Below are 22,565 nucleotides of genomic sequence, written 5' to 3' on the forward strand. Positions count from 1 at the left end.
GAACTGAGGGGACAGTGGATGGTGATATTTGAACTTTATTCCTCCCAGTATATTGATCACTGAGCGCAATCAAACTGCAAGGGTTTGCCTTGTGGATGATCTGGGATGATCTGCATCTGCCTGAACTGAGGGGACAGTGTATTCTATCTGGATCCAAAAGTCGCACTGGGGGGGCGCACTGCCCATACTATGACAGCTTAAGTGCGACGAATAGGGCGCACCGCCCACCAAATAGAATAACATTAGGTGCACAAAATAGGCACACCACCCACTACGTTACATAACAAACCCCTCCAACGCTCATTGGTCATCTGACACACTCCTTCCCTATGTCCTACACCCATTGGCCACCAGACACGCCCCTTACGTCCCCCACACCTCCATAGGTCAATCCACCTGTATTTCACTTTGGCCTCCTCCCTCCTGGAAAAACTTGATTGGTCAGTCTAACCAATCATGGGTATATAAAAAAGCTCTCAGCCCCTATACCAGTACAGAGGCGCTTTGCGTGATCTTGAGACTACACTGGTAAGGCCCGGTTCACATAAGCGTTCCAGGTCCGGCTTCCCCGGACCCGGAACGCTCCGTACACAGCGGATGGTGAATGGATACATTGTTAATCAATGTATCCATTCACACTCGTGCGACTGTCCAGATCCGATCCGGGAACGCAGCTCCGGGACGATCCGGCTTTTTTTCCAACATGCTCTATTTTTCAGTCCGTCCCGGTGAGGCTGCGGTCCCGGGCCGGATCCTGACCCGAACATGCGGCCATGCTGTGCAATGAGAAACGGATGTTTCTCATCACACTGGCAATAGGACCGGATGCTTCCAGCACCGGTCCTATGCCACTTGGGGGGCCCGGACTACACACCGGTATCCCCCATGCTTGCGGTGCCTTTCTGGCACTGCAATGTATCTAGTTCCGGCTACTTTATTGTAGCCGGAACTGATACATTCCGGATCCGCAACTGGTGGCAACTTGTGGCCACCGCAGAGACCCGTACGGTCTCTTTGCGGCCCCCGGACCCCCGGACACTTGCGGACTCGAACCGCAAGTGTGAACGGGGCCTTAGTCACTCCTTTGCTTTGATATGATTGATACCAAAATTTCCTCCCCTCCCCTCTTGTTTTCTCCTTACTTCCTCCCCCCCCTCCCCCTCTTCCTCGTTTACACATCTAGATCTATATGTAATCAGTTAGCTCCTTATTCTCCCTAGATACTGTTTTTTTACCCCTCCCTCCACCACCCCACCCCACTATACCTTATGCATACCTTTCTCACACATTGTCTCTACTGAAAACCAGCTCTTCCTTTATCATTCCCCATACTTTCCACTGGGATATACCCACTATCCCAATGTGAACAGACTTTACAGAATTTGTACAAAATATAATTATTATTGATATATACATATATCAATACACTTGTTTTTGGTTTCTACAGTTGTGCACTTCTCCCTGTTATTGCCCGAGGAAGCAGAAATATACCTGCAAAACGCGTTGCTTTGTATGTTGGAGTATGTGAATAAAATTTTTCTGTTTTGAAAATCGACAGTTTCATGTCTACTTTAAGGAGGTAAGTCCACCACTTCCTCCATTGAAATTTTAAAGCTTTTAGTATATTTTATCCTTTTGGCGCCTCTGTTCACTTTTACAATACTCTATATGGATGGTGATATTTTAACTTTATTCCTCCCACTATATTGATCCCTGAACGCAATCAGATTGTATGATATTTTTTGAACATTGACAACAGGTGTTATTGATCTGCGCTCCACATCCTATTTGCATATCCATTTAGCGCATATCCATTTAGCGCATATCCATTTATTGTTTTTTACTGCAACCCATGCAGTTGCCTAGAGTCTGTGGGGAGTTTAGGGGCCTGGTGGCTGCTAGTTCTCACCAAACTTTACTGAAAAAAGCCAGGTAACCATCAGTGGTGGGCAAAAACTGCTATCTCGCCTAGGTCCCCATTTAATCTTAATCTTTTTCTGGGTACAAGGAGTAAACAAACATTCAACAGTGTTGCACCTACCAGTAGTAAAGATGTCACCACCTGTGATAAACTTCATAATGTAAATCAGGGTGCGGAAAGATTTTCACAATAGGCAAACACTGACTAAATTTATAATGTAATATTGTAAAAGAGAAAAAATGATATTCATTACATTATTTTCTATACATTTTCTCTTTAATTCCAGTCTACCTTTCTCTCAGTGTTCAGTAAAGTTGTTTTCGGCAATAGTGCAAGCTTGTGAAGCTCGTTTTCCTGGAATCAATTAGAGATTTAACATTTGTCCCCCAAGCAATTATGGAATTCATTATAAAGGTACATAATATTCTAAATGGCACTAGTCTGTGTAATCGACCAAGATGTGAGACTGTGCTTAAAGCGGAATATAACCCAGCATTTCATCTTTGCTCTAAAACATTATTTACAGCATATTATATGCAACCAGCATTTTTTTTTTACTAGACCAGCATTGGAAGGGTTGCACACAGAGCTTGAAAGTTCAGTGCAGTGAAATGTGGACGCATCCGAAGTTGTAGATTATATAGTTATTTTGGTTGAAAAAAGACATACGTCCATCGAGTTCAACCAGTACAAAGTACAATTCCAGCCCGTCCCTCACATATCCCTGTTGATCCAGAGGAAGGCGAAAAAAACCCCACAAGGCTTGGTCCAATTAGCCCCAAAAGGGAAAAATTCCTTCCTGACTCCAGATGGCAATCAGATAGAATCCCTGGATCAACATCATTAGGCATAACCTAGTAGTTGTAGCCATGGATGTCTTTCAACGCAAGGAAAGCATCTAAGCCCCCTTTAAATGCAGGTATAGAGTTTGCCATAATGACTTCCTGTGGCAATGCATTCCACATCTTAATCACTCTTACTGTAAAGAACCCTTTCCTAAATAAATGGCTAAAACGTTTTTCCTCCTTTGAGAAGGCCTAGGGACAAAAAGCTCATCCGCCAAGCTATTATATTGCCCTCTGATGTATTTATACATGTTAATTAGATCTCCTCTAAGGCGTCTTTTCTCTAGACTAAATAAACCAAGTTTATCTAACCTTTCTTGGTAAGCGAGACCTTCCATCCCACGTATCAATTTTGTAGCTCGTCTCTGCACCTGCTCTAAAACTGCAATATCTTTTTTGTAATGTGGTGCCCAGAACTGAATTCCATATTCCAGATGTGGCCTTACTAGAGAGTTAAACAGGGGCAATATTATGCTAGCATCTCGAGTTTTTATTTCCCTTTTAATGCATCCCAAAATTTTGTTCGCTTTAGCTGCAGCGGCTTGGCATTGAGTACGATTATTTAACTTGTTGTCGATGAGTACTCCTAAGTCCTTCTCCAAGTTTGATGTCCCCAACTGTATCCCATTTATTTTGTATGGTGCTAGACCATTGGTACGACCAAAATGCATGACTTTACATTTGTCAACATTGAACTTCATCTGCCATGTATGTGCCCATATAGCCATCCTATCCAGATCCTGTTGCAATATGACACTATCTTCCTGAGAGTTGATGATTCTGCACAATTTTGTATCATCTGCAAAAATAGCAACATTGCTCACTACTGCATCTACTAGGTCATTAATAAATAAATTGAAGAGCACTGGACCCAGTACAGACCCCTGTGGGACCCAACTGCTAACAGTCTCCCATTTTGAGTACGATCCTTTGACCACAACTCTTTGTTTTCTGTCCATTAGCCAGTTCCCTATCCATGCACACAAACTCTTCCCCAGTCCTTGCATCCTCAACTTTTGCACCAGACTTCTGTGGGGAACAAAAGTTGAGGATGCAAGGACTGGGGAAGAGTTTATGTTATCTTGTGTTTACTTAAGTGTATCAAATGAGGAAAGTGACACATTCTCTGACAGTGGAGAAGCAGCTCCACACGTACAGAGAGTCAAAGCATATCTGCCTTCAATACATAATGAATAAAACCAGTCAGAATAAAACCAGTCAGCTCACAAAGCAAAAAACTGTACTTTTGGGAACCTATAATTTCTAAATGAATAATAATACTTATGCACAAAGCAAATATTATAACCGTGTGGCATATAAAAAGTAGCATTAACATGTTTTTATTGAATATTATGTCAGGGTTTTAACCATTTCTGCCGCCCGGACGTGAAGCTCACGTCCGGGCGGCTGCTCTGCTGCGGTGCCGCGCCTTGGCACGCTCCGCTCCCGTGCCCCTGTGGTGTCCCCCGGTAGCCCCGGGATCAGTGAACGGGAACATGGTCACCAATCCGTGTCCCCAGCAGAAAAACCGAAGCGCTCTTACAAGAGGCTTCAGTCTTTCTGCACGTAAAAATTTCCGCATCCCCCTTGTGCTTCCGCTTAGCGAGAAGCACAAGGAGGGGAAAAAACTCAAGGTGGCCATCTTGTGGCCAAATAGTAAAACTACATCTACATATTTTTTACATTACAATTTACACATACAATAACATTAAAAATTAACTGTTTATTTCCCACACCAAAATATTACCCAAATAATATTTTTCATGTGAAAAAAAAAATTACAATAAAAAACAAAAAAAAGACAAATAGTTACCTAAGGGTCTGAACTTTTTAAATATGCATTTGAAGGGGGTATACTATGAACATTTTTTAAATTATAAGCTTGTAAATAGTGATGGACGCAAAACGGAAAAAATGCACCTTTATTTCCAAATAAAATATTTTGGCGCCATACATTGTGATAGGGACAAAATTTAAATGGTGTCATAACCGAGACAAACGGGTAAATAAAATACATAGGTTTTAATTATGGTAGTGTGGATTATTTTAAAGCTATAGTGGCCGAAAACTAAGAAATAATGATTTTTTCCATTTTTTTCTTATTAATCCTGTTAAAATGCATTTATAAAAAAAATAATTCTTAGCAAAATGTACCACCCAAAGAAAGCCTAATTAGTGGCGGAAAAAACAAGATATAGATCAATAAATTGTGATAAGTAGTGATAAAGTTATTAGCGAATGAATGGGAGGTGAAAATTGCTCTGATGCATAAGGTGAAAAATCCCCACGGGCTGAAATGGTTAAATCGCTTTAAAGTGAACCCAAGGTAAAAATAAATGGATGCGATAAACAATTATATTTATCCTCCTACTCCTAAATATGACTTTTTTTTAGATAGCTCATGGTTTTATTTTATATATAAACATTTACAAAGTAGGTTGAATGTTTTAGGGCTCGTTTCCAGTAGTGCAGCGTGCGCCTGCGAGACGCGCGCCGGCACTGAGCGGGTGGGCGGGATCGCAGGCGAATCCCATGAGCCGTGCCATGCACGGCTATGGGAATCACAGCCTTCCGAGCAAATTCTGTGGGGGTTCCGGCCGAATTGCTAGGGCAAGCGATTCGGCCGGCGAGTTTCCCCGTGCGATTCATGTGCTGGGAAACTCTGCGGAATCGCGGCAGTTTCCGCGCTAGTGGAAACGGGCCCTTACTGTCTCTGATCAGTGGCAGCCCAGCATTAGAAAAAGGTCAATAGTTCATGCATTTTATCTCTCCCTGCCCACAGAAGAAATATTCTGCCAGGAAAACTTTTATGGCTGTAATGATGTGCTTATCAGTGATATTTACTATATTCCTGACAAGGGATTGACAACAAAATCACAATATGAGCACTCAAGTCTTAATATTAATATTGTGTTCACATAAAAAGGCAGCCAACCTGCAGGAAACAGTTGCATGTTGAAAAATGACAAAACCACAGGCGTCTACAAAAACCATGTATGAAAATGTATTAATTGGCTATAGGAATCAGATGAATACAAAAACCCCTTATCCCCCAATAAAAACAAACTGCCAGCCTGTAATTACTTAGATTGTAAGCCTCTGGCAGGGTCCTCCCTACCCTAGTGTAGTCTACATGATCATGTGTTCCTTTCCTATGATAGCCTGTACTTGTATTACTGGGCCTACCTAACCAGACCATATCGCAATCGTCATGTATCTTGTACCATTAGCCTTGTATAACTTTGTTCTATGTTGTATAACCTTGTTACATCTGTCATTCTTGTATCATTGTATATATTTATTGTCCAGCGCTGCGTAATACAGGGGTGCCGCCAGCGTGCAAGCAAGCCACGTGCCCGCTTGGGGCCTCACACTACGGGGGGCCTCGCTCTGCTGCTGGAAGCTCCCAAGTGGTGCGGCAGGAGGGTAGGCACAGCGGCGGGGGCCGGGGGGAGCGGGCAGCGTGAAGTTTCAGCTCACATGCCTCAATCCTGCAAGCATTCTCTATCTTCATCCTGTCCCGGCATCTGTCGTTGTGGTAACAACACCCCCGTGATGACGTAAACGCATGTCATCACAGGGGGTGCTCTTACCAATGCAACGGACACTGGGACAGGAAGAAGATAGCGGCTGCGTGCGGGGATCAAGGAAGTTAGGTGAGTTAAAACTTCTCTCTGCCCGCTCCCCCGCCCTATAATGGAGACACCCACCTATCTAACCTATACTGGGGGCATCTGCCTAACCTATACTTTAGGGTACCTACCTATCTAACCTATACTGTGTGCACCTACCTTTCTAACATATACTGGTGGCATCTACCTCTCTAAACTATACTAAGGGGTACCTACCTATCTAACCTATAGTGCGTGCACCTAACTATCTAACCTATAGTGGGGGCATCTACCTATCTAACCTATAGTGTGTGCACCTACCTATCTAACCTATACTGTGGGCACTTACTTATCTAGCCTATACTGGGGGCACCTACCTATCTAGCCTATACTGCCGGCACCTACCTATCTAACCTATACTGCGTGCACCTACCTATTTAACCTATACATGCGGGCACCTACCTATCTAACCTTTACTGGGGCAACTATACTAACTAAACTATACTGGGGAAACCTACCTATTTAACCTATATATATATATAATAAATAAATATTTCTGTGTCTGTACAGCACTCAACCGCAAACTGTCACCTGGGGGGGGAGGTCAGTTGTGAACCCTGTGGGCAACTATAATCAAGGGTGCGTACCTACAGTAGTTTTAGTTCCACGGACAAAGTGGTTGCTTAGTTACTTTGGTTTTAGGACATAGAGTGGTAAGGCAGAACTGCTTCCAGAAGCAAAAATTTGTTAAGGGTACAGGAAGTCATGGTGGTGTGAAGCCACCAGGCATTTATTAGAACACAAAGCATTTAAGGACCATTATGTTGAAAAATGTAATATATTAAAAAGTATGTGTACTCGAAACACATAGGGTGTATGTTTGTCCAGAGCAAATTGCACTGTAAATAACTTATTTTCTTTAGTGCTTTCACTTACTGGAACCTTTTACACAACAGTTTTAGACTAGTCCATCTTCTCACAGTGGATTCTTAAAGTTTTATTTTTGCTTTTCAAAACGGGATCTAGTGCTGTTGTACCTCCGTGTCGCTCAATAAACTAGTCCAAAACCTTTGGGTAATGGGGTCAGATTATAATATACAATATAAAAAAATGTAATAAAGAACTTTAAAAGTAGTCTATTCTTTTTTCTCTTAAGTCATACGTAAAAAGATTGGTAGCAGTGGTATATCTAAGGAGCTGTGGGTTTGCAGAATTTAGTTCTCAGCTATGTTTATTTGGACAAACCTTTTTCTCTCCCATAATCTGTTAAGGATAAACTAAACACAGGCTCTAGATTACTGTCGTCTGAATTTATCATATGTGATTGTGATAGTTTAGTAAAGATTGTTGTACAGACACCATGTTTGGAACTCATCTAAGCAACATGTTCTCTGCTATGGAGATGGAGAGGATGAGGAGTAAATCAGTCAAAAAGGAAACAGAACATACCGTCTCTCCGTAAATCTTTATGGCAAATGAATTCAAGTCTTACTGTATGGAGTAAATGTCCTTACAAGACACAGTTTTCAATATATACACCTCAAATCCAGGTGCAGTTGATAAACCACTGCATTCCATAGTTCAAATAGTGCCAATCATCATCCAAAGGCTTATCACAAGTGCAGAGATCCAAGTTATAAGGTCTAAGTCACACATAGGTCTCCGACCGTCAATCGTTACCTCTCCCAGTATCCTCAATAGGTGACGAATCCAATTTTCCTCCCATAGGTGTGGTCTCAAGATTGCATGAAATGTATGAAGAAAGTATAGATCTACGTGTACTCCTTTTAAAAACACTTTCAGTAAATACACACACTGGTGGAGGACACAACAACTCCATTACTTCTATACTATTGAAAGCGTTGGTTGGTTGTTGGGTCCATTTGCTACATGGACTCCACATGTAAGTGCTGATATACTGTGTGTATGTGCATTAAATAGGAGTCATATCTATTAATCAACAAACAACTTCTCACCCCATTGAGATGGTTCTGTTTCATTTAAGGCATTTTAATGGCATGTATTTATGCCTGCAAAAAAATCTATGTATCCTCTTTTGATGTTGCATGAACATAGCTGTCTGTTCCATCAGCTTGTAAGCAAACAGTTTTTAAAGAGGAACTGTCGCGAAAATCTTAAAATTTAAAACGCTTACAAATAAGAAGTACATTTATTCAAGAGTATAATGAGCCATAAATGACTTTTCTCCTATATTGCTGTGACAGTAAGTAGTAGAAATCTGACATTACCGACAGGTTTTGGACTAGCCCATCTTCTCATAGGGGGGTTCTCAGGAATTTCTTTATTTTTAAAAGCACTTAGTGAATGGCAGTTGCTCCTTCCAACTGCCAAAATAGTGTGCAGCGAGCAGGGAGGCAGGCCACCATCTTTGTATTAATCATTTTTAGATAATGTCTTTATAAAGAATAAAGGCCATGCTGAGAATCCCCTATGGAGAGATGGACTAGCCCAAAACCTGTCGGTAATGTCCGATTTCTACTACCTGCTGTAAATGACAGCAACATAGGAGAGAAGTAATTTAGGGCTCATTTTACTCTGGGAGAAATTTACTTCCTATTTGTATGTGTTTTAAATTTTAAGATTTTCGCGACAGTTCCTCTTTAAGTCTGAAGAAAGCTGCACAGCCAAAATCTTTAGGGCTCTTTTCCACTATGAAATGTGATCGCGATTGTGATCGCGATCGCAATCGCGATTCAATTACCACCATGCGATTGCGATTCCGATTGAGCTACTATACTCAGTATAGTAAAGCTCAATCGCATCCAAAACGTGGCAGGACGACAATGGCGTTTTGACTAAAATCGCATCGCAATCGGATCGCAAATCGCAAGGTACTTTAAACTAATGGAAACTGCAGCAGCAATTTCCATTAGTGCGATGCGATTTTAGTCAAAACGCGATCGTCGTCCTGCCACGTTTTGGATGCGATTGAGCTTTACTATACTGAGTATAGTAGCTCAATCGCATGGTGGAAATTGAAACGCGATCGCGATCGTAATCGCAATCGCATTTCATAGTGGAAAAGAGCCCTTACTCTTATTCTTTTCAGTTAGCCAATAAATAGAATCATCCTGACTCAAAACTTCTTGCATTACACTTCCTGCTTTACACTTGCAAGTACACTTAGATCTGTACTTTCTTGAGACACTTTATGCAGTCTTGGGAACACACCTATACACTGAATATTGGATTGATTGCCTATTGAAAATACTGGGAGAAGTACCGATTGATGGTCGGAGATCTATGTGCAATTTAGACCTTATAACATGGGATACTGCAGTTCCGGTATGCCTCTTTGTACAGTATACTGGGAGATGGGCACTATTTAAACTATAAAACACAGTGGTTTATCCATTACACCTGGATTTGGGGTGTATATACTGTAATGAGGAGGAGAGAAGGAGGCACCCACTGCAGTGAGTACAGAAGCAGTTGTATTAGTATGATGTGACATGGTGGATCAGGAAAAAGGAATTCAACAACATTTGGGGGAGCACCAGTACCCATGCTAGATTTTCACCCCAGACTATCATAAACCATTGTCTCAGGTGATGAAAACCTACTGTGTATGTAAGGTTTAAGGCAAAGTTAAGTGTTTTCTCAATTGCAAAAATTGTTGTTTCCAAGTCTTTCTTCCTCCACCCCAGCTTATCGGCACACCTCTGTATCTGCACAATGTCGTAATTTGTTGACATGAGAAGTGTAGCCAACCTAAACAAGAAACCTTTGTTTCAAAAAAGGTTAAGCAGAGTTCAGTTGTTTGAGGAGTTGGAGTTGAGGCTCTCTTGAGACAGAACAGGGATGTCAGGTAATAAGAGATTCATATATCTCAGTAATGTAGTCCTGTTGGTAGGGAGAACTTGCCGCACCTAATTTTTTCCCTAAGAGGCAGGAACAATTCCACATTTCACATTAAAAGACAACTGAAGCGAGAGGGATATGGAGGCTGCCATATCTATTTCCTTTTAAACAATACCAGTTGCTTGGCTATCCTGCTGATCCTCTGCCTTTAATACTTTTAGCCACAGACACTGAACAAGCTTGCAGCAGATCAGGTGTTTCTGACATTACTGTCAGATCTGACAAGACCAGCTGCATGCTTGTTTCTGGTGTTATTCAGACATTACTGCAGCCAAGGATGGCCAGGCAACTGGTATTGTTTAAAAGGAAACAAATATGGCAGCATCTATATTCTTATCACTTCAGTTGTCCTTTAAACAAACACCTTCTATATCCCCTTAATCCAGAGGTAGGTGTGAATATAGCATCTGTGACTTCTCTAAACTCTTTGAAGCACAGTGTCCTATTTCCCCCCTCCTCTACCACCCCCCGGCTGATGAAAGCTGTTGTGTGCTCTCTGGTAATGTGTGTAATAAAATAATTACATCAGTCCTTATCTGCCTAAGTTTCTGCGGTAGGACAGGCACTGCTGTCCGCAGAAGTAGGGTAATAACAGTTTCTGCTAAACTTTTAAATGTAAAAATAAGTGGTGAAATGGAAGTTTTTTTTATCAATGAGCCACACTGTTAGCATGCATTTTTTATGTGCTATTGAGATGGTCTGGGTGCTAAAAATAGTGCTTGGTTCCTTTTCAGTGTGCTTAAAATAACCCTCTGATGAATAATGCAGTGCTGATTTTAGCCCCATTGTATAATGTTAGCATATCACCCTCAGCATGTAAAGTATAAACTGTTACTCTGTGCCCATATCAAGGCTAGAGTTATACTTTTTTCTCCGCTAGACCAATGTTCTGGTTGCACCCCCATATACAGCTGGCCTTTTCTAATTTCATGTACAGCCCCCTTTTCCTGGTGTAGTATCCATGTACATCAGCCCCTCTCTCATGTACAGTTCCCTTGAGCAGCAGCTCCCTACTACATGTATACTGCTTACCACTAAGGTAACCACTGTAACAACAGGTGGGGAGATTAGACCCATCCCCGCTTGGGTTAAAAGTCGCTCTCTGTAGACAGGAAAGGATGGGGAAAACACCACTCCACCAAGGGTGGACTAGAGATACTGATTAGTATTTGAACAGAGGCTCCAATATAGAATACAATATTTAAAAACAGTAAAGGAAGGAGGTTATGGTGGACGTAACGCCTCAAACAGACTCATAACAGTTGATATTCAGAAAAAAATCATTTTATTTTTAAAGGGAACCTTAAACCAAAAATTGTTTCACTTACCTGGGGCTTCTACCAACCCACTGCAGCCATCCTGTGCCCTCAACGTCACTCCCGGATCCTTTGGTCCCCTGCCGCCAGCTAGTTTAGTTTTTGCCAAATCGGAGTCAGGGGGCCATAACGCATATCATTGCACGTGTTACCACGGTTACAGGATGCTGTAGCGGGTGTCAACACGTATCTTTGTACGCATTACAGGTGCAAAGAGAACGAGTTGCAGGTGCCCTTAGAGAATCCCCCAGTTCCAAAGAATATCATATTCTATAGAGTTGGAGGAGATAAGCAAGACGTATGCTAAGCCTTCTGACTGTACTATGATTATTTCTAGAAATATTTTTTTGGGGGTACTATTTTTGAAATAAAATTTGCTATGCATGGAGAGCAGTAAATATCTGTACCTCGCGTCCCTTTTTTATTTGACTCTTAGTGTAGGAGATACAGTAGTGTGGTGCCCAGGGGGCACAGAGAGGACTATGGGGGTTGATTCACTTAAGGAGAAAAAAATGTTAGTTAATAAGTAAGGTGAGATAATTCAACAGAAAAGCTTTGGGAATAAGCCTCTATGTCACTTGATGAAGAGAAGTGATTTCATTCCCCTCCATTATTTGGAGCTAGATGCAGTGGAGATGAGGAATGAGTATGGCCAATGGTCATGGCATCCACTGCCCCCATATCACTTTTGATACCGACAGCCATGGATACATGTAACTGCATAGCAGTGTGTCGTTTTAGCAGCTTATACACAATTTTACACTATTGAGGGTACGTTTATCCTCCTTTCATTTCATCCCTGTAACGAGTTCCCTTTTACCAGAGTTGTACAGAAAGCAACTTTCACTTATAGCGTGCCAAAAAAGCCCTGGATTATTCTATTCCAAGTCATGCCTGTGATTCCAAGTCATGTCTGTGTCCTTATTCAGCACTCCACCTTCACCTGGGGGGACCTTATTACACTTCTACAATGTGTTGAGTGTACATGGTATAGTAACAGCCATTCCACTCTCTATTTGGCAATTACTCTTTGGTAATTACTGTAGAACTGGTCTAACATGGTCTGCTGTGGTTTAGCAATGAAAAGTATTTTTGTTTATAAGTCTAATTAACCATGAATTTCTGATGTATTATTCAACACCATCTCAAAACCACTTATGTCTTTCAACAACAGTTCATTCCTGTAATGGTTATTGCTGTATCTACAGTATTTAAAGGGCTGGTCCACCCAACTGTAAAAGTTTGAAACTTTAGAAATCCCCTTGTCTTTAAAGCACTCCTGAACCAGGAAAAAAAAGAATAAAGCCCATGTTAGGCTAGATCCTCAACAGGTGGTATGTTTACCCCTGGGGGTACTTGATCTGGGTTTAGGGGGTGCTTGAACTCTTCTTAGTTAATCTATTACAATGAGTTTTTGGATTTAAAATATGCTATGTGCTGCATAAACGGGCCTGAAAAAGTATTTGAATTGCTTAAAAGCATACAACAATTACATGAAGTACCCCTAGCAAGCAAATAAAAATGTATCAAGGGGTACTTGAGATGATGTGTTCACAATATGGGGTACTCACTCAGCAAACCTTGTATCTTTTAAAGAGTTACATGCTCTAATAATATTGAGAAACACTTGGCTAGATTATCACCTCCATAGCCTCCTGATGCTGCGTGTTGTCCTCGGGGTCCCTCCCATTGCCCATTCCCGGTCCTCTATTGCAGTAGACAATATGCAACTGAAGTTGGTAACAAAAGACAGTGATGGAAATAATAAAAAGGGTGGAGCATGCTGCACAGTTCACCTCCCACCTCATCCATGGTGGGATTTTTAGACTGAACTGTCAAGCAGTGGCTGGATAGTGTAATAGTTAAGGGCACAGCCTCTGACATAGAAGACCTGGGTTCAAATATTCCTGTTCAGTAAGCCAGTTATTTAGTAAGCAGTTCTTGGGCAAAACTCCATAACACTGCTACTGCCTACTGAACACGCGCTAGTGGCTGCCTCTCAAGTGCTTTAAATCCCACAGGAATGTTGGAATTATTAACTGTAATATTTTATGTCTTTGTTAGGGCTGGTTCAGACGGACGTTTGGAGGCGTCGCGTTCGTTGGCGTTGCGTTCGTGATGCGTTCAGGCTTTCAGCAGCGTTCGCATTGCGTTCGGATGCGGTCGCGTTTTTTCTTCCCCTAGAGGGACATTACCCGTCGCGGTTAACCGCCCCTGGAAGCAACATGTAGCTTCCAGGGGCTCCTTGAACGCCAGTGAAAATCGGGACCCGAACGCCGCGTTTGTGCAAACGCGCGTAAAAGCTTGGTACAAACGCTCCCATTCACTTGAATGGGAGCGTTTAACGCCAAGCCCCGAACGCTGGCAGTAAACGCTCTGCAAACGTCCGTCTGAACCAGCCCTTACTGTGATTGAAATCTTCTTGAAGTTTCTTCTTGACTTATCGCTGCAACATGTATCACTATACATATGTTGATGGGAAGATTACTTCAGTTGAGCGCTGGAACTCAAATTATGAAGATGCTGGATGCAGTATCTCTTCATCCAAGCTGAGAAGACTGCAATTAACACACAAAAAAGCAGTGCACTGCAAGCCAGAGAAAAATTATTTTTTAAGCAACCCCAGAAAGACACAGCTGCAGCCAAGCTGACAACTGACTTCAGAGTAGACAACAAAGAAGAAATTCGATAATACAGTAGGTGTCGCGGTCACCCCTATCACGTGAAGTAACGATGTTCGCGCGCAAACCTTTGCACGCGGCAGCTTGCATGATAACTGCTGTGATTGCAGTTATCACAGCACAGTGAATCAAGCCCCATGTGTGCAAGGAGCTTCATGGTATCAGGAGCACATTTATCCATACTCTGCATCATGGCAAATCCACCTGACACTTACCCTGTACTGATAAGAGGAAAGACAAGTGAATAAACAAGCAACTTTATGTTGCTAGAGTGAAAATTCTTGTTTCAAAAGACAACTGTACATGTGACAGTTGTTTATTTAAGCATATCCACCTGGATGTCCGACAGATTTTTGAAACTCAACCTGGAAAAGACTGCATTCATGATCTTCCAATTCTGTTCATCGAGCCCTCTCACTGACATCTCCATTGCTATCAACAACACATCTATCCACCCCTGTCCCTGCTGCCTGAGTGTCACCCTCAACTTTCCACTCTCCTTCACCCCCCTTCCCCCCTCCAAAAAATCTCCTGATCCTGCCAAATCCATCTTTGTAACATCGCCAACATTTGCCTCTACCTATCCTGCCACACTGGTTCATGCTCTGGTCCTCTTCTGTCTGGGCTACTGCAATACCATCCTTTCTGGGATTTCTGAGACTAGACTACAACTACTGTAATCTGTTATAAGCACAGCTGCCAGGCTCATTCACTCCTCCCACTGCTCCTCTTCAACTGCTCCCCTTTGCAAGACTGGCTCCCTGTTCCCCTCAGAATTACATTTAAATTTAAATGGCTCTGGTTGACATACAAATCCATCTACCATACTTTCTTTTCATAAATTTCGAGTCTTATCCAGAGATACTTTCCAACCCACTCTCTCCACTCTACGGATGTCCAAACCTTGCATCACTTGCTCAACTCGATGCTCCAGGATTTCTCCAGAGCAGCCCCTACTGTATAGAGTTCCCTTCCCTATCAGGCTTGCACCCCCCCCCCCCCCCCACATTCAACTCATTCAAGCAGGCTTTAAAGACCCAGCAGTGACACATTCACCGTTTTTTATATCAAATGTATCATATTTCAGTTACAATGTCCCAGCCTAGCAGAGGCTTAAAGTGGAACTGTAAAGAGTTTTTACACACATAGTTTAACTTACCTGGGGCTTCCCCAAGCCCCCAGCAGCCGTCCTGTCCCGCGCTGATCCTGCCCGAGCCGCCGTTCGCCCGCCACCAGCTACTTTCAGTTTTGCCGCCAGTTAAACTTATCCAGTACAGAGTTTAAAGGACCAATATCATGAAAATGTGTAACATTTAAAATACTTACATATAAATTGTACATTCTGAGAGTAAAATGCACTATAAATTACTTTTTCCCATGTTTCTGTTGTTTTCCCATGTTTCTGTTGTAACATTGTAATGTCTCCCGTATCTATAATACAGTGCTGTATAATATGTTAGCACTTTTTAAAGAAAATTTAATAATAAAAATAAGTACATAAAATAACATGAAAGCATTTAAAGCATGCAGTAATGAATACAAGGATGTGAAAATAAGTGATGCAAGTAGTATGTTTCAAACTTCCCTGTACTGCAGGTGGATAGTAACCAATGTATCTGGTAAATTAAAAGTCCCCTTAATACATTAAATCATAATAATAACATTAACCACTTTGTCCCCCTTGACGTATAAAAACGTCAAGGAGGACAGGCGCGCTCCCGCGGCTGATCGCGCGTATGCACGCGCACTCCCGGCCGCGGATTCGGTAGCCACGGAAGCTGGAGCCCGATCACTGATTCCTCTCCCCCGCTGAAAAAGCGACAGCTTCTCTCGGAAGCTTCGCTTTCTCTGTAGCTATGTCCCTCTAAGCGTACATTGTACGTCATGTAAACAAACTCAAGATTACCATCTTGTGGCCAAAAAGTAAAACTACAAGTAAAAGTAAAAAAACATTACAATACACAAATATTTCCCCAAATTAAACACTTTTATATCCCACCCTCCCAAAAATGCCCACATAAAATGTTTAATAAAAAAAAACAAAAAACATTACTATAAAAAAAAAACACATAAATATTTACCTAAGGGTCTAAACTTTTTAAATATCTATATAAAGATGAAATATTTCTCTCTATTTTCTTTTTTATAAGCTTGTAAATAGTGATGAATGCAAAACGGAAAAAATGCTCTTTTATTTCCAAATAAAATATTGTCGCGATACATTGTGATAGGGACATAATTTAAACAGTGAAATAACCGTGACAAATGGGAAATTACAATACGTGGGTTTTAATTATGGAGGCATGTATTATTTTAAAACTATAATGGCCGAAAACTGACAAATAATGAATTTTTTCATTTTTTTTCTTATTCTTCCTGTTAAAATGCATTTACAGTAAGGTAGCTCTTAGCAAAATGTATCCCCCAAAGAAAGCCTAATTGGTGGCGGAAAAAACAAGATATAGATCAGTTCATTGTGATAAGTAGTGATAAAGTTATAGGCTAATGAATGGGAGGTGAACATTGCTCGGATGCATAAAGTGAAACCAACTGAGAGCTTAAGTGGTTAACATCAGAAAATAATTCCATCAAAGTCAGTAATTTCTATTTAATGTAAGCTAATAGGTATTTAAAGGATAATTGTCATTTGGTGCAACAGTAGAGGAAATTCTTCATAAGCTCTGCTATCCCTGGTGAAGGAACACAGTGCCTCACTGACAGAATGCAGACAGGAACAGTGACAGCACAGTGTGTAAAGAGAGTAGATGCAGAATCTGACTACAAGTGTACTCAGGAGTGTGAAAAAGAAAAACATGGCTATCTGTTATTGTGAAGCAAAAATGTCCTGTGCAAATAATAAGAAAATGCCTGGCTGATGCAATCGCTGGAGTTCATTCTTAGAAATAGCACTAGAAAGCACCTAGACAGATGGACAGCTGAAGATTTAGTGCTGGTATGTCAGAGACTTTACTCGTGTCTGCAAGCTCTTGGAATCAGCACCTATGCTTAAAATGGACTCAATAATAAAAAATAAAGTGATCGCTGTGACAGTATATCTTCTCCAACCTTTTATGCCAAATTGTTAGTGTGTCCAGTTGAAATCTGAGTAATTTTTTTTTTTTTTGTACAACCGTTTAGGGCCCTTTTCCACTACGGCGTTTGCGATGGCTGAATCGCAAAAACGCAAACCGCTAGTGATTTTCAAATCACTACGGTTTGCTTTTTAACATAGGAATCGCGGTAGGCCATTTCCACTATCGCGATTCGATTTTTACTCAATCGCGATCGCGCCGCGGAACGATTATTGCCGCGATTTTGCTATGCAGTGCATAGCATAGCAAAATCGCGATCGCAAACGTCGTGTAATCGCCATGAAATTTAGCACTTTTGCTGAATCGCAATCGCTAGCGTTCAGCGCGAACGCTAGCGATTGCTAGTGGAAAAGGGCCCTTATAGATCATATATTAACATTTTTATCAAAACATCACCATAGGAATACTAAACTAAACTGATCTTTTTGAAAACCTATTTTTATAAGTAATATTTTATTAGCGATATACTGTACTATTAAAAATAGATGTCAGTTTTTATTTTGTGCAACAGTCAGGCCTCTTTTCCGTGGGAGGCTGAGCTGCTTGCTTGTCAGACAGTTCAGCTTCTCAGCTGTCGGCCACAAAAGCCTTTCCAGTGCAATTACATGTAGCTGAATGGCAGCAACTGGTAAAACTGTGCTTGTCTTGTTTGATACACTGCGGAGCCCAAAAAAGTCTCCTGTCACATCTGAGGATGGCAACCACCATGTTCAGATGCAACTTCATGGGAGGGCCGGCTGTCCACCGCCTGTGCCAAGTAAATGGGAGCAGCTGACAGTTGGTGAATTACACATAGAGGTGCCCAATACAGGAAGGGCCTTAGGCACTCACACCGTTCTTGACCCCGCTCTGCAAGCCACACCCCAGGGGGCAGGAGCAGCACAGACAGCCCCCTAAAAATGCTCTCACCTCCTGGTGGACCATCCACAACTGCTCTAACCACTATCCCCAGATGGAGAATTCCCTGCCTTCAGCTGCTTGTGGAAAAGAGGGCTGAAGGAAACCATATAGATGAAACCTATGCCTACCATATGCAAGCCAAGAGATCACTGCAGTAGCACTGACACAAGATGTATGAACTCACTGAATACTTTATGAGCAGCACAATACTTACACTGGGTAGGGCCTACCTTTGCCCTCAACACAGCTTAGTTCTTTGTGGCATGCATTCCACAAGACGTTGGAAACATTCCACTGATGATGTTGACATGACTGTGCAAATGTCTGCAGATTTGACACATGCAAATTCTTGCTAAATTATTTCAGGGAGATTTATTTCCATAGCCTATTTTGGTGACCACTATTCAGCGGCAGTAAAAAAAAAAAATCACTGGGGACACTGAAAGCAATAAAAGCCTAAAAAGATAGGATCTAACCCTCTTTCTCCTGATCTTATACTGAAATGAAAAGTAGATATCGAGGTACGTCTTGATAATTTTCTCTGAAAAAGTAAAATCATCTATGCTGATCAAAAATCAGACGTACGGTATATCCTCCTAAACTGGTGGTTAAAACTATGGTAGGCTCATGTCTAAGATTTGATTGACCTAAAAGTTATTGTACAGTCTGGACAAGGCTTAGTTCATACTGCAAAATGCAATTGCTAAACCCTTAGGCCTCTTTCACACCTGACAACGGCTGTTGTATACGTTTTCATTGCCTGCATTTTATCACTTTTTACCAGCGTTTTACCTACCTTTTTAGTGAGTTTTAATGTGTTTTTAATGCATTTGTAATGCGTTTTAGTCTCTTCAAAACGCAGGTTTTTTGTACTGAACTGTTAGAAAATGCAGTGATTTGATTGGTCAATGTAATGAAAGCTAGTGATTGGTCCTTGGAAATGCACACATATGTTTTTTGTTGTTGTTGTTTTTTTTTTTCAATTTTGAACTGCAAATGCAATTTGAGGTGATTTCATTGGTCAAATAAAGTTTACATAATTTGATTGGTTATTGAATTGTATATAAGGGCCTCTACAGGCACATTCAGGTTGAGAGGAGATAATCTGTAGTACAGAGCAGCACTATGTATGCAGAGGTTGGACTTGCACTCATTATTATAATTGCAATTATGCATTTAAGAAGACAGAAAAAAAGAAGATACTGGGTTCATCCATTGATGCAGGAGCGTGAAGAAAAAGGAGAATTTACAACACTGTATTCTGATCTCCACAGCCATCCTGAGAAAAATTGTACTCAGATGAAAATTGCAAGGTAAGGTTATTTTTAAATACTGTAGTATTAATACAGAATATTGTATTGGATGTATGTTTATTCTAAATTTTCTCTTGTTTAATTGCAGTTTTGATTACCTTCTGCAACTTGTCTACAACGATCTGGATCATCAGACAACCAAGTTCAGAAAGCCCATTGCACCAACAGAAAGATTGCTCATTACACTCAGGTGAGATAAAATGTCATTTGCTGTTTTGATGTATCTAGTTTTGGAGTTGAACTTGTTGTGACAGGTGTCAGGTACTGTGAATTGCACTGCTGACTTTACCAGTGCAATTCACAGTAACTGAAACCTTTCAGTGTAGCTTTTGCAAGCACCCCTTCTGTTGTTGTGCGTAGTCTGACCACTGCTCACTTCAACAGTGCAAATCAGATATTGATTTATCGCAGTGAAATTTTGTTTTTACTGATTACGTTTTTAGATGTTAATTAATTTTGTTTTATTTTTAGATTCCTTTCAAGTGGTCACACTAATACTTCTTTACATTATGAGTTCCGTATGGGCATTTCTACTGTGCAAAAGATTGTTATGACAACTTGCAATGTGCTGTGGAACACACAGCAACCTCTGCACATGATGTTCCCTACGAAAGAAAAATGGATAGAAATTGCAGACAACTATTGGGCCAAACATAACTTTCCAAATTGCTTAGGGGCAATTGACGGAAAACATGTGCGTCTAATTTGCCCCCCCTGCAGTCGAAGCAAATTTCATAACTATAAAAAGTATTTTTCAATAGTTCTCATGGCTGTGGTTGACGCTGATTACCGTTTTACCTATGTTGACATTGGAAACTATGGTAGCAATAATGATGCCAGTATATTCCAAAAATGAAAATTGGGGATGAAACATCAAGATGGAAAACTGGATCTTCCACCACCAAGACCGTGGCCAGGAACCACCACACCTCAGCCATACACCTTTGTGGCGGATGAAGGTTTTGGACTAACAAAACATGTTATGAGACCATACTCTCAAAAATCAACTCATGTAAATCAAGAAGTTTTCAATTATCAGCTTACCAGAGCACGTAGAGTGGTAGAGTGCACCTTTGGCATTCTGACTAATAAATTCAGAATTTTACATAGTTCAATGCAGTTAGAGCTAGTCCACACTAGGTCCGGAAACGTATCCGTGGCTGCGTTTTTCAGCCCTGATGAAAAACGGAGTCCCGAACACTAATGTTAAAAATAGCAGCCGTCCTCACCCAAGAAAAAAACGGATCCGTCTGCATTTGCAGGGACCCGTTTTCAAAACCTGAACGGAAGGTCCGGAATTGCTGCATTTTTACGGACCACGGATACACAGATGGGTAGTGAAAAGCAATGAGAAAACGCAACTCCATCTCCACAGGCAAAATAGCACCAAAAACAGATGAAAAAACGGATAGCCTGAACTTTATTATTGGCCCAAAACCTCCTCCCACTACCTTCCTAATGATAAGAGACGTTTTCTATCAGTTTTTTGGGGTAAAAAGCTGAACGGAAACTGATGCAAAACGGATTTTTTTTTTTTAAACGGATCAGTTTGCGGTCTGGTGGTACTTCTCCTGATCCCGGACTGCAGCGTCCGTCCTGCAACCGTGCCTAGTGTGGACCTAGCCTTACACCCAAAAAATGCAGTGAAAGTAGTTAAGGCAGCATGCATCTTGCATAATTATATCAGGGACATGGAAAGAGGAATTGTAAATGAGTCCTCATCAAATCTACCTTTGATTAGTGTTTCTGGAATTGTACCTAGAGGCTCTTCCAGTGCCGTGAATTTCAGGGATGAATTAGCAATGTACTTTGTTAAAGATGCACCTGTATTTTGGCAAAATGATGTGGTGAATTGAAGAATAATTTTTGTTTATGAAAACCTGTCCTATTTCTTTTGATTATTAAAAAGACATTTTCAAATGACTACTTCTTGTCTTTCATTAATGAAAAATGTGTATTTATAAGTAGTATGAAATTGCATACACAATTAACACACATTTTTGTGTACATTAATTTGGAACACAATATGCTATTAATTGCTATTGTACTGTAAAGTAAAACAAACTTCATTTTCAAAAACAATTTTTTTTTCTACAATTTGTTATTTTGCAAAGCAAATAAACATTTTTTTGGTGTAAAAAAACGTACACGACAATTGTTTGTCCCGAATATTGGACAATATAACACTACAATGTAAATAACATTGAACAAATGCCGCAACGTACGGCAAATAAAAGACAACAATGCACAACATTTTTGTACATTTCTCTTGCATACAATTCTTCATACAGTGTAGTAACTGTACAAAATTTGTTGCTACTCAGAAATGTTATCAGTGCTTTTTTTTTAAATACAATTTTGACATTTCCTTTGGTTTTGTCCTCCCAAAACCTGCATTTATGTCACTTGAACCAGCTCCACGGTAAGCAGACTAATGCTGCTGCCGTCTTGTGCCATCACACTTAGTCAGTTCCCCACTGCCAGTTAGTATTTGTTTTTGTTGTGAGGATAAACACGTCTGTCCATGCATGTCAGTTCACAATGTCATGCAAAGGCAGACCAGAACAACAAAAATGCACGTGGCTAGGCCTGTGCACAAAGGCCACCTACTCCCTGTCAACACAAACAAAAGTAACTGCCAGCCCTGGACCGGAAGCTCTGTGAGTGACTGCAAGGGCACAGGACAGCTGCAGCGGGCTCGTAGATGCTACAGGAAAGTAAACATGTCCTTATTATAAGTAGCATCTTAAGTATGGATGTTTCAACCATTCTGATGAAATTAACCACTTAAGGACCAGGGGATTTTGGAATGATCGGTGCTGCGTGGGCTCTACAGCCCGCAGCACCGATCAGGTAAAAGGCAGGGCGATCAGATTTCCCCCCCCCCTTTTTTCCCCACTAGGGGGATGTCCTGCAGGGGGGGTCTGATCGCCACCGGCTACTATTGATTTGCGGGGGGGGCTCCTCAAAGCCCCCCTCCGCAGCGCTTTCCGGGCTCCCCTGC

The 22,565-nt window shown here is 41.3% G+C and overlaps 1 protein-coding gene across 3 annotated transcripts in view; it reads left to right on the forward strand.

Annotated features, from left to right (window-relative positions):
* GRB7 (growth factor receptor bound protein 7) overlaps nucleotides 1-22,565 on the forward strand; it is a 437,163-nt gene that overhangs the window by 180,828 nt on the left and 233,770 nt on the right. Inside the window, exon 1 of one of the 3 annotated variants that reach the window (XM_068262981.1) lies at nucleotides 1,539-1,579. The exons of the other annotated variants lie outside the window; for them this stretch is intronic. The gene's annotated coding sequence lies outside the window, so the exon portion shown is untranslated. Of the gene's footprint in view, nucleotides 1-1,538; nucleotides 1,580-22,565 lie in introns of those variants that run through there. 3 annotated transcript variants of the gene reach the window in all.

This window comes from Hyperolius riggenbachi, chromosome 12 (genome assembly GCF_040937935.1).
Source record: "Hyperolius riggenbachi isolate aHypRig1 chromosome 12, aHypRig1.pri, whole genome shotgun sequence".
In the NCBI taxonomy this organism is placed as follows: domain Eukaryota; kingdom Metazoa; phylum Chordata; class Amphibia; order Anura; family Hyperoliidae; genus Hyperolius; species Hyperolius riggenbachi.